General features: G+C 37.2%; 1 pseudogene; it reads left to right on the plus strand.

The window, feature by feature from the left end:
- Positions 1-6,962: 6,962 nt before the first annotated feature.
- On the plus strand, positions 6,963-7,060 carry LOC145569719 (small nucleolar RNA R71; annotated as a pseudogene).
- The last annotated feature ends 2,272 nt before the right edge of the window (positions 7,061-9,332 follow it).

A 9,332-nucleotide genomic window follows, 5' to 3' on the forward strand; every position in this document is an offset into this window, starting at 1 on the left:
CCAATAATTGTGTAGTTATATGGTCCATAATTAGGGTTAGAAATAAGACTTCAAGAGTTTTCCAATGACATATTAAATGCCTTATTTAAACTTTTGGATCAAAAGTTACGATAAAACAAAATCCGCAAAAAACTGTTTTTATCACGCCGCAATTGTCCTACCGCGCCGCAATGCTTTTTATCTTGCTGTGTCAAAAGGAATTTTATTCCGATTTGAATTTTAACTCTTTTTCTAATCGTTTTTGGTCGTTTTTCCTTTGTAAATAGGGTCGTATTTCCCTGTTTACAGTCACTAACAATCATTAACAATCATCATCTATTCTAAACGCTAGAAGCTTATTCTTTCCCCCCTTTTTCTAAACCTCGCCTTTTCAAACAACATTCGTTCATCATGAGACTTAGACACACCTAGCTAAGATCGAAGTTGCCTTCACCCTAGATGTGAAAGGTTAATAATTTCTAAGGGTTTGGTCGCAAATCTTATTTCAATTCTTTGATTTAATTTACTGTTTAATTTTTTTTATTGAAGTTACTAAAGTGTGTATTGTTTTGATAAAAAGAGATATGAGGCAACAAAGTGAGTAGTTTCATTGTTATATTTCTTTAGAAAGCATGCTTAAATTATACTAATTCCTAGTATCATGTTAGGGCTAAAGCTTTGATCTTTAATGCTTAGTGACTTGCTAGGATTTGTTATTAATCATGTTATTATCATGCCTAGGATCTTGCTAATTATTATGCTTTTGATGAGAATATTATTATGATGATGATTTGTTATATCAATGATTATATGTTGCTTGATATTATTGTTATTACTTGATCACGCCCTCTCTTGCAGGTTTAAAGGGTTTTTGTACTTGATATCACGCTTAATAAGATAATTAATAATCTTGTTTAGGCTAATGTGATTATAAATTAAGTGATCGCCAATGATAGTTTTATTTGTGCATTAATATTCAAACAACATAGATTAAATAGGTTTAGGGTTAATGTATTGATTGTATGTTAGTCAGAAAGCGCACATGAATATGAGAAGAATAAAGTAGAGGCCTATTTTTAGGGCAGGTACAATCTCTTTTAGGTTGGATTTGTACCTTCATCCCCGAATATCCAGTTATGGTTTAGGTGCACTATGGAGTTAGCAATCTCATGGATCGTGAAGGGGTGTAACCTTCACCCTGTGAACGGTTTACAAGTCCCTAAAACTTGTTGGCGACTCTTTTGCTCTAGCTTACTTCCCTTTGGACGCCACCATGCTTAACTGTATGATCACAGTGGGGCTCAAGTGTGGGATACTTGAAATTATTCCCTACAAAAACAAAATAGCAACTACAAGAATTTGGATTAAAGGGATTCGGATTTAAGGGTTTTGGATTTAGGGATTTGGATTAAGGAGAAAATCATCACCAACTCATCATCGTCGATCAAACATCTCAACAACATGAAACACTCATGGGAAACAACAACACCCAACAACATCAATCATTAATCAAGACAAGCAATCACAAAACATCAAGGCACTAAAGATCAAGCATATTCAACAAAAACAAAATTGGCCACCAAGTCCCTTCCATAAGAATAATGTTCCCCCAAGCTAAACAAAAATACATCTCAACATCCCACCAATACAAAACAAAAGATCACATAATAAAAGGGATGGAGAAAAAAATACAAAGAGGGGGAACTAATTACCACTAGGCTCGGCATCATCATTGTCGTCATCCCTATCATAGTAGAACCCGGATGGGGGACAATAAGGATACCATCCCTCGGTGTAGTCGGGTGGATAAATAGTGGCCCCTAAAATTGTCTTGTTGCCAAGGAGCCAAGGGAGTGAATTGCTCGAGCAACTCTAATGGAAAAGAATGGGTGGGATCGACATAGGGGTAGTTAGGATCCCCCTATTGTCGCTCCCACCGGGCACACGGTAATCATAGTTACCGTGCTCATCCGGGAACGTGAGAATCTAGGTGTTGGACCCTTGAGGTCCTTGCCAATATGGGTAGGTAGGCCACCCATTACCCCCTCTAGACGGCACGGGACCGAGCTGAGGTTGGAAGTAAGGGTAGTTAACTGTGGGGGTGATCTCCTCACGATTAACACTAGCATCATAGAGTTGTTATTGTTGAATGAACTTACCTTGTAGCATTTCGGAGATGCCTCTTATTTTATTGTAGATTGCCTCGAAATCTTAGTCATACATCCGCTCCATGCAAATTTGCATGACCTTCATTTAGACACTCAAAGCTTCCATGATTGTGTCGGAGAATTGATGTTGTTGTTGTTGAGGTTGATGTTGTTGTTGTTCTTGTTGTTGTTGTTGACGCTGTTGTTGATTTTGTTGGTATTGTTGCTCTTCATTGAGGATGTGCTCCATATCATCATCATCACCGAGGAGGCGATTACTTTGGGGAATAAACCATACATTTTGGAACATGCCGATAAAGGGAGGTCAAGGAGGGGTTAGGGAGATAGCAATGATGCTCACCCCTCTTCAACCAATCAAATACGTTGTCATCATTGTTTTTTGCTAAGAATTAAACTTGCTTGAGCTGAGCAATGTCGAGCTAAAGAGAGTTAGCTTCCCCCACCGGAGTACAAGAAGCGAGGTACCGATAAAAATCGAGCTTGGTAGCCAATCTAGTTACCATGCTACCACATTGAATATCCCCCGACTTCCTCCCATGCATGTCCATGTAATTCTTCAAGAATATGTTTTCAAAGTTAACCCTTCCATTCAACTCCTCTCTGGTAGCCATCCAAAGAACCACCAACTCAGCCTTCTACATTTTACCTAAGTCTTGCTTTGGGAAGACCGAGTATCCCAAGAGCCGATGAAGAACACGAAGGCACAGTTGGTAAATATCATTTTCAAGAGAGTAGCGAGCGGTGAACTCATTCAATCTCGAGATTTCATGTCACCATGCATTTTGAGCAAACCCATTAAAGAACTCATGCTTGGGAAAGAGAACATCTGCACCCGGATTGAAGTCAAGAGCCGCATTGAATTCGGTTAAAGAGTCTTTACCACATTGAAGAGTAGAAAAGAAATTTGGAAATCCTTGTCTACAACCGGAGTAGAAGATAATGAAGCAAGGAACTCCCTCATAGGCTCAAGGTAAGTTCGGTAACATGTGTTAGCAAAGTTACCTATCCGGAGGTTGTCAAACACAACCCAGAGGTCCTCATCGATCCCCAATTTGATCATGCTCTCTTGATGATAATGCCAAGAGGGTTTTAGGGTTCGTTTTTTAAATTCGATAAAATGTGGTTTATTGTTTGGATTAGCAAATAGTGTTTTTGGTAATGGTAAAGGATCATTTTTATGTTGTGTTTGAGATAAGGTTGAATTTGTTGGTGAGGGTTCCTCAATTGTTACTTGTGTTTTTCTCTTTTTGGTGGTGAGGGCTTTCATAATTTTTGACATATTTGCCCCACAAAGATAAAAACCAAAATTTATTCAAAAACTCCTCTATCCACCACAATAACAAAATCAACCACAACACTACAAGCAAACCACCACTTAATCACCAAGCTTACTACCAAGAATTCCAAATTTCAACTTCTTCAAAGAGCCACCAAAATTTATCAATCATGCTATATAATCAACAACAACACAATGTGAGGCAATTTCAATCAACAAACAATAAATATGAGCATCCAAATCATCCAAACAATCATCATATTCAACAAAATCAATACTACTACTATTGACAAGTATGAATAATCAAATTTTCACTTGAAATTGATGTAATAATGCACAATAAAGGTAGAGAAGATGATTATACCATATAAGAAGCAATTTTGATCAACTTTCGAGCCCCATATTCCACCAAAACGAAAAACCCCAATTTGCTCTTCAATGGAGGAAAGAGAATGAGAAGATGAAATGGAGGAAAGTAGTATGTGTTTTTGTGAAATTGATAAAATTTGAGTAGCAATTTGGTGATTTTGTGAGGAAATATGAATATTTGAGTGAAGAATTTGTAGTATGGTGAGGGTATGAGGGTATGGACAATGGTGAGGGTATGAGGGTATGGGGGAAATGAGAGAAAGAAAAAAGAAAGAAAAACAAATAGGCTCGGCTGGGCACCTACGCGCCTGTGCTGCTTTGCTGCGCGCTCGCGCCCCTGCTACTTCCCTTGCTTCCTTTTCTTGGTGCATTTAACTATAGGCTATATGTATCTTTATCATCCCGAGACTGTTGAACCCACTAAACGAATAAGTTTCAAAATGCCTTGACAGTGGGTTCAACATCCCAAATTAATGAGTGCACCATAATGAACCCACCAAGTAAAAATTTCCTTCATATTGAAGCACAATTTTTCCCAACTTAACTCCTTGATTACCTTACCCTTATAACTCGAAATTCAAGAAAATCGAGCGTACTCTCATCATTAATCACGAAATTCCTTCCCATTATGCTCATGCTCGCTTAAAGGATCTGATTCTCATGAAAATAACCTATAAATCCAAACAAAAAACAAGTGAAAGAAAGAAAAGAAATTAAAAAAAAAATACCAAAGAATAAAATGAAAAGGAAAAAGGTTAGAAAACTGGGTTGCCTCCCGGGAAGCGCTTGCTTAAGGTCCTAAGCTCAACCCTTCCTTCAAATCACGGAGGGTCAAAGAAAACCACTTTGTCCAAAGCGGTAGAGGGATCAAACTTCATGCCATTCTTTAGCAACTCCACTTCCTTGTTAGATGCATTCTCTTGTTTTGAAAATTCCGACTCAAGCTTGCTTTGTTTCAATTTCATTTTCTTCTTCATGAAAGCTCTCTTTTTCTTCTTTGTCTTCTTGCTCCTTGTAGTGGACGGTTTCACACCATTAACACATTTGTAGTAATCTTCAACCTCTCTTGGATAGAGCTCAAACCATGAAGGTATGTCAATCACATCCTCATCCACAAGTTTTTAGGGCTCCATGTTATCTTCACTAACCATCTTGCTTTCAACACTTAAAGGAACGTCATTACAAGCTTAAAGAACATTGTTAGTAGAAGACACAAACATGCATACATTGTCATTAGAACGAGGTGAATTGATACACATAATTCCTTTCACAAAAGATAAAGACTCATGCATTGACTTTAGCTCAAAACTTGACTTGTTATTCCCAACACGCAATGTAATAAGGCCACCTTTCATATTAATCAAAGCACCCGAAGTAGCTAAGAATGGTCTCCCTAAGATAATAGGTATATTTTCATCTTCCACAAGTTCAAGCATAATGAAGTAAACGGGAATTGTAAACTCACCTATCATGAAAGGGACATCCTCAACTCTTCCCTTAGGAAATTTAATAGAACGGTCAGCCAATTGTAAGGTCATGTTGGTTGGGAGAAGCTTCTTAAAAACGGAATAAGGTATTATGCTAACACTAGCACCAAGATCACAAAGAGCATTTTGAAACATTTTTCCATTAATCTTGCAAGGGATTGAAAAATTACCCAAATCTTTCATTTTTCTGTTAAATCATTGTGAATAAAAGAACTACAACACTCCCCAACTTTCACCGAATCGACCTTATTACACTCTCTCTTGCCACTCAAAATTTCCTTAAGGAACTTAGAATATCTTGGCATTTGTGTCATAGCTTCGGTGAAAGGGTTAGAAAGATGAAATTCCTTAAGCATATCAAGAAATGTCCCAAATTGTTTATCAATCTTATTTCTCAAAAACTTTTGGGGGTATGGAAGTGTTGGTTTGATCACATCCTCATGCAATTTTTCTTCAATTTTCTCTTCCTCTTAGGCATCTTGACTTTCTTTCCTTGATATATCAAGCTCTTTCTTCTCACTTGAATCACTCACCTTCTCAACCTCCCTACTCTTCCTAGAAACACTCTCTTCAAGTGCTTCACCACTCCTAGTGGTGGTAGAATACACTGGTTTCTTAGGATCGACTCCTTGAAAGTGTAAAGAAGTAGGGCTAGCACTCTCTTTCAAGGTGTTTGCTAATTGGGTGATTTGTGTTTCAAGCATTTTGTTGTGTGTCATCATCTCATTGAACTTCTTGTCACTCACTGACATGTAGGTGTTCAAAATCTTGGTTTGGGTCTCAATGATTTCTTCCAAAGTAGTCCTAGAAGATGAAGGTTGGGCATAGGAATTGTCATCATTGCCTTGAGTTCTTGGAGCAAATCTGGGTAGGGGTCCCCTTTGATTGTTGTTTTGAAAATTGCCCCGATTTTGGTTGCTCCAATTACCCCGATTTTGATTTTGGCTATTGTTTTGGTGATGGTTACCATAGCGGTTTTGGCTTTGGTTTCCATACCCTTAACCTTGACTTTGATTATTATAGCCTTGATTGTTATAGTTGCCTCGGAAATTTTGATTTCCTTGGTTTCTATAACCACCATTTTGGTTATAATTATTAAAGTTCCCTTGTTGGTAAGAATTTCTATTCCCAAAATTCCTTTGTCCATCAAAGCATTGCCCATTGTTATTATTTGAAACAAAGTTCACTTGTTCACACTCATTGTTATCACCATCATCACAATTATCACAATCATGTGGACAGTTAGAAGCATCATGGTTATATGATCCACATACATCACAAAACAAACAACCATTTGGCATATTGTTTGAAGTAGAAAGAGGAGTTGAGTTAGAAGATGTACCTCTCCCCATATTGTGGGAGGGAAGAATTGGTGCTTATGATGAAGAACTCTTTAGCTTTGCTTTGATCGAGGTCATCTCCTTTCCCAAGTTTGAAATTTGTGAGGACAAATTGTTGATGGCATTGAGATGGTCGATTGAATACACCGTAGAACCACTCTTGCTTGTCGACTCTCTCTTACCCTCTTGCTAATCCATGTAGTGTCTTACTACGTCCTCAATTATTTCCACCACCTCCTCTTCCGTTTTGTTCATGATAGGGCCTCTGGCACTGGCATCTAAGCAAGATTTTCCTTAAGGGCTTAGACCTCCATAGAAGATTTGGAAAATTTGATAGGTGGGAATCCCATGATATGGGCACTCTGTTTGATACTCCTTGTACCTTTCCCGTGCCTCATATAAGCTCTCATTCCTCTTTTGCTTGAAGCTTTGAATGAGCGTCCTTACTTCGGTCGTCTTCTTTTGTGGATAGAAACGAGATAGAAACTCCTTTGTCACTTCATCCCATGTCCTCAAAGAGTTTGGCTTTACCTCTTTGTCCAATGAGAGAAAAAGGGAAAAGTTTAAGTCGAATAAACTCTTGAGTAAACCAAATAACCTTGATGGTATTGCAATACTTCTCAAACTCCTTAAGATGCTTGAGGGGACTCTCATGCTTGGCTCCACTAAATTGATGCCTCTCTATCAGTGTAATCATCGCCGGTCTTATCTCAAAGTCATTTGCTTGTGTCGTGGGAAGAGAAATTCCGCTTTCAAACCAATAGGCTATCGGAGTTCCGAACTCCTTCAATGCTACTCTCGGATTAGAGCCTATGCTTTCTCGTTCTTCTTCTTCTTCTTGATGGTCTTCCTCTCTTGAGGGACATGAGCTTAAGGAACGATTAGCAACCCTGTAAACACCTGATTGTGTCTCCCCAAAAACTAAATCCAGTGATGAATATCTTTCACGTCATTGATTATCGAACAAAGTGAAATGTGAAAGAGTCTCATGATTTCACTATTTTTAATAAATATAGTTCTTTTGTTTTCGAAAATATTTATTTTCGTACTCTATTTATGAAAAATGTCCAGTCCAATTTATCTTGGTCCATGATATGGGTCCAATAATGGTGTAGTTGGATGGGGCTCGAAAAGAGCTTTCCAATGATATTTATAAACCCGATTTCGATGAATAATGAGGAAGTTATGGCCAAAATACTAAATTGGATCTTAAATGTGTTTTATGGGAGACCCAATGATTAAGTGGAGGGTCCATTATTATTATTCTCATTAGGAACTAATTTAATCTTCTAGAATAATCTAGAAGATTATTTTAAGTTATAAAGAGATTAGGATTAACAATTATATTTATATTTTATTTAGAAAAGATAAAGGATTTTAGTTGAAATAAAACAAGTGTTTTAAGAAGGATTAAATCTTATTTTAATGATAAAGTACAGACTCTAATTACCGAATTATATTGGAAAAAGGATTCCGTACAGTGATTTTTATTGTACAGCGCCATCGCTTGTCGCGTCACGATTGGAGCAGTTTTACTCCGATTGAAATTCGATCTTTTCTGATCGTTTTCGGACGTTTTTTCTCTATTAGTAGAGTTGATATTTCCCCGTTTTCAAATCATCAACAATCATCTATTCTATTCTCTCTCTCTAAAGGCTAGATGCTTGTTCTTTCTCCCACATTCTAAGCCTTGCCTTTTCAAATACAATATTCCCCCATCATGAGACTTAGACACACCTAGCCAAGCTCGAAATTGCCTTCGCCCTAGACGTGAAAGGTTGATAATTTCTGAGGGTTTGGTCCCAAATCCCTATTTTAATTATTTAAATTAATTGTTTGATTTAATACTTTTGTTGAAGTTACTAACGTGTATATTGTTTTGATAGAAAGAGATACGAGGTAAAAAAGTGAGTGATTTCATTGCTATATATCTTTTGAAAGAATGCTTAGATTTTATTAATTCCTAGTATCATGTTATGATGTCTTTGATCGCTTTCTAGTATCGTGTTTAGGTTGCTTCCTATTTCTTTTATCATGCTACTATCATGTTAGGGCTAAAGCTTTGATCTTTATTGCTTAGCGACATGCTAGGATTTGTTTTTAATCTTGTTAGTATGATGCCTAGGATATTTCTAATAATATTATGCTTTGATGATGATTATTGTATCAATATTATTACTATGTTGCTTGATATTATTGTTGTTGCTTGATCACGCCCTCTCTTGCAGGATTAAATGGAATTTGTACTTGATATCATGCCTAATAAGATAATTAATAATTTTATTTTAGGCTAATATGATTTTAATTTCAAGTGATCACCAATAATAGATTTATTTGTGCATTAATATCAACCCACGGAGATTAAATAGGTTTAGGATTAATATAATGATTGTATGTTACTCAGAAAGCGCACATGAATATGAGAAGAATAAATTAGGGGCCTATTTAGGGCAGGTTCAATCTCTTTTAGGTTGGATTTGTAAATTCATCCCCGAATATCCAGTCATGGTTCAGGACCACTATGGAGTTAGCGATCTCATGCATCGTGAAGGGGTGTAACCTTAACCTCGTGAACGGTTTACAAGCTCCTAAAACTTGTTGGCTACTCTTTTACTCTAGCTTCCTTCCCTTTGGATGCCACAATGCTTAAGTGTATGATCATAGTGGGGCTCAAGTGTGGGATGTTTGATATAATTCCCTACAGTTTTTGGCG

The sequence above is a fragment of the Chenopodium album genome, chromosome 11 (genome assembly GCF_948465745.1).
Source record: "Chenopodium album chromosome 11, dcCheAlbu1.1, whole genome shotgun sequence".
NCBI lineage: Eukaryota > Viridiplantae > Streptophyta > Magnoliopsida > Caryophyllales > Amaranthaceae > Chenopodium > Chenopodium album.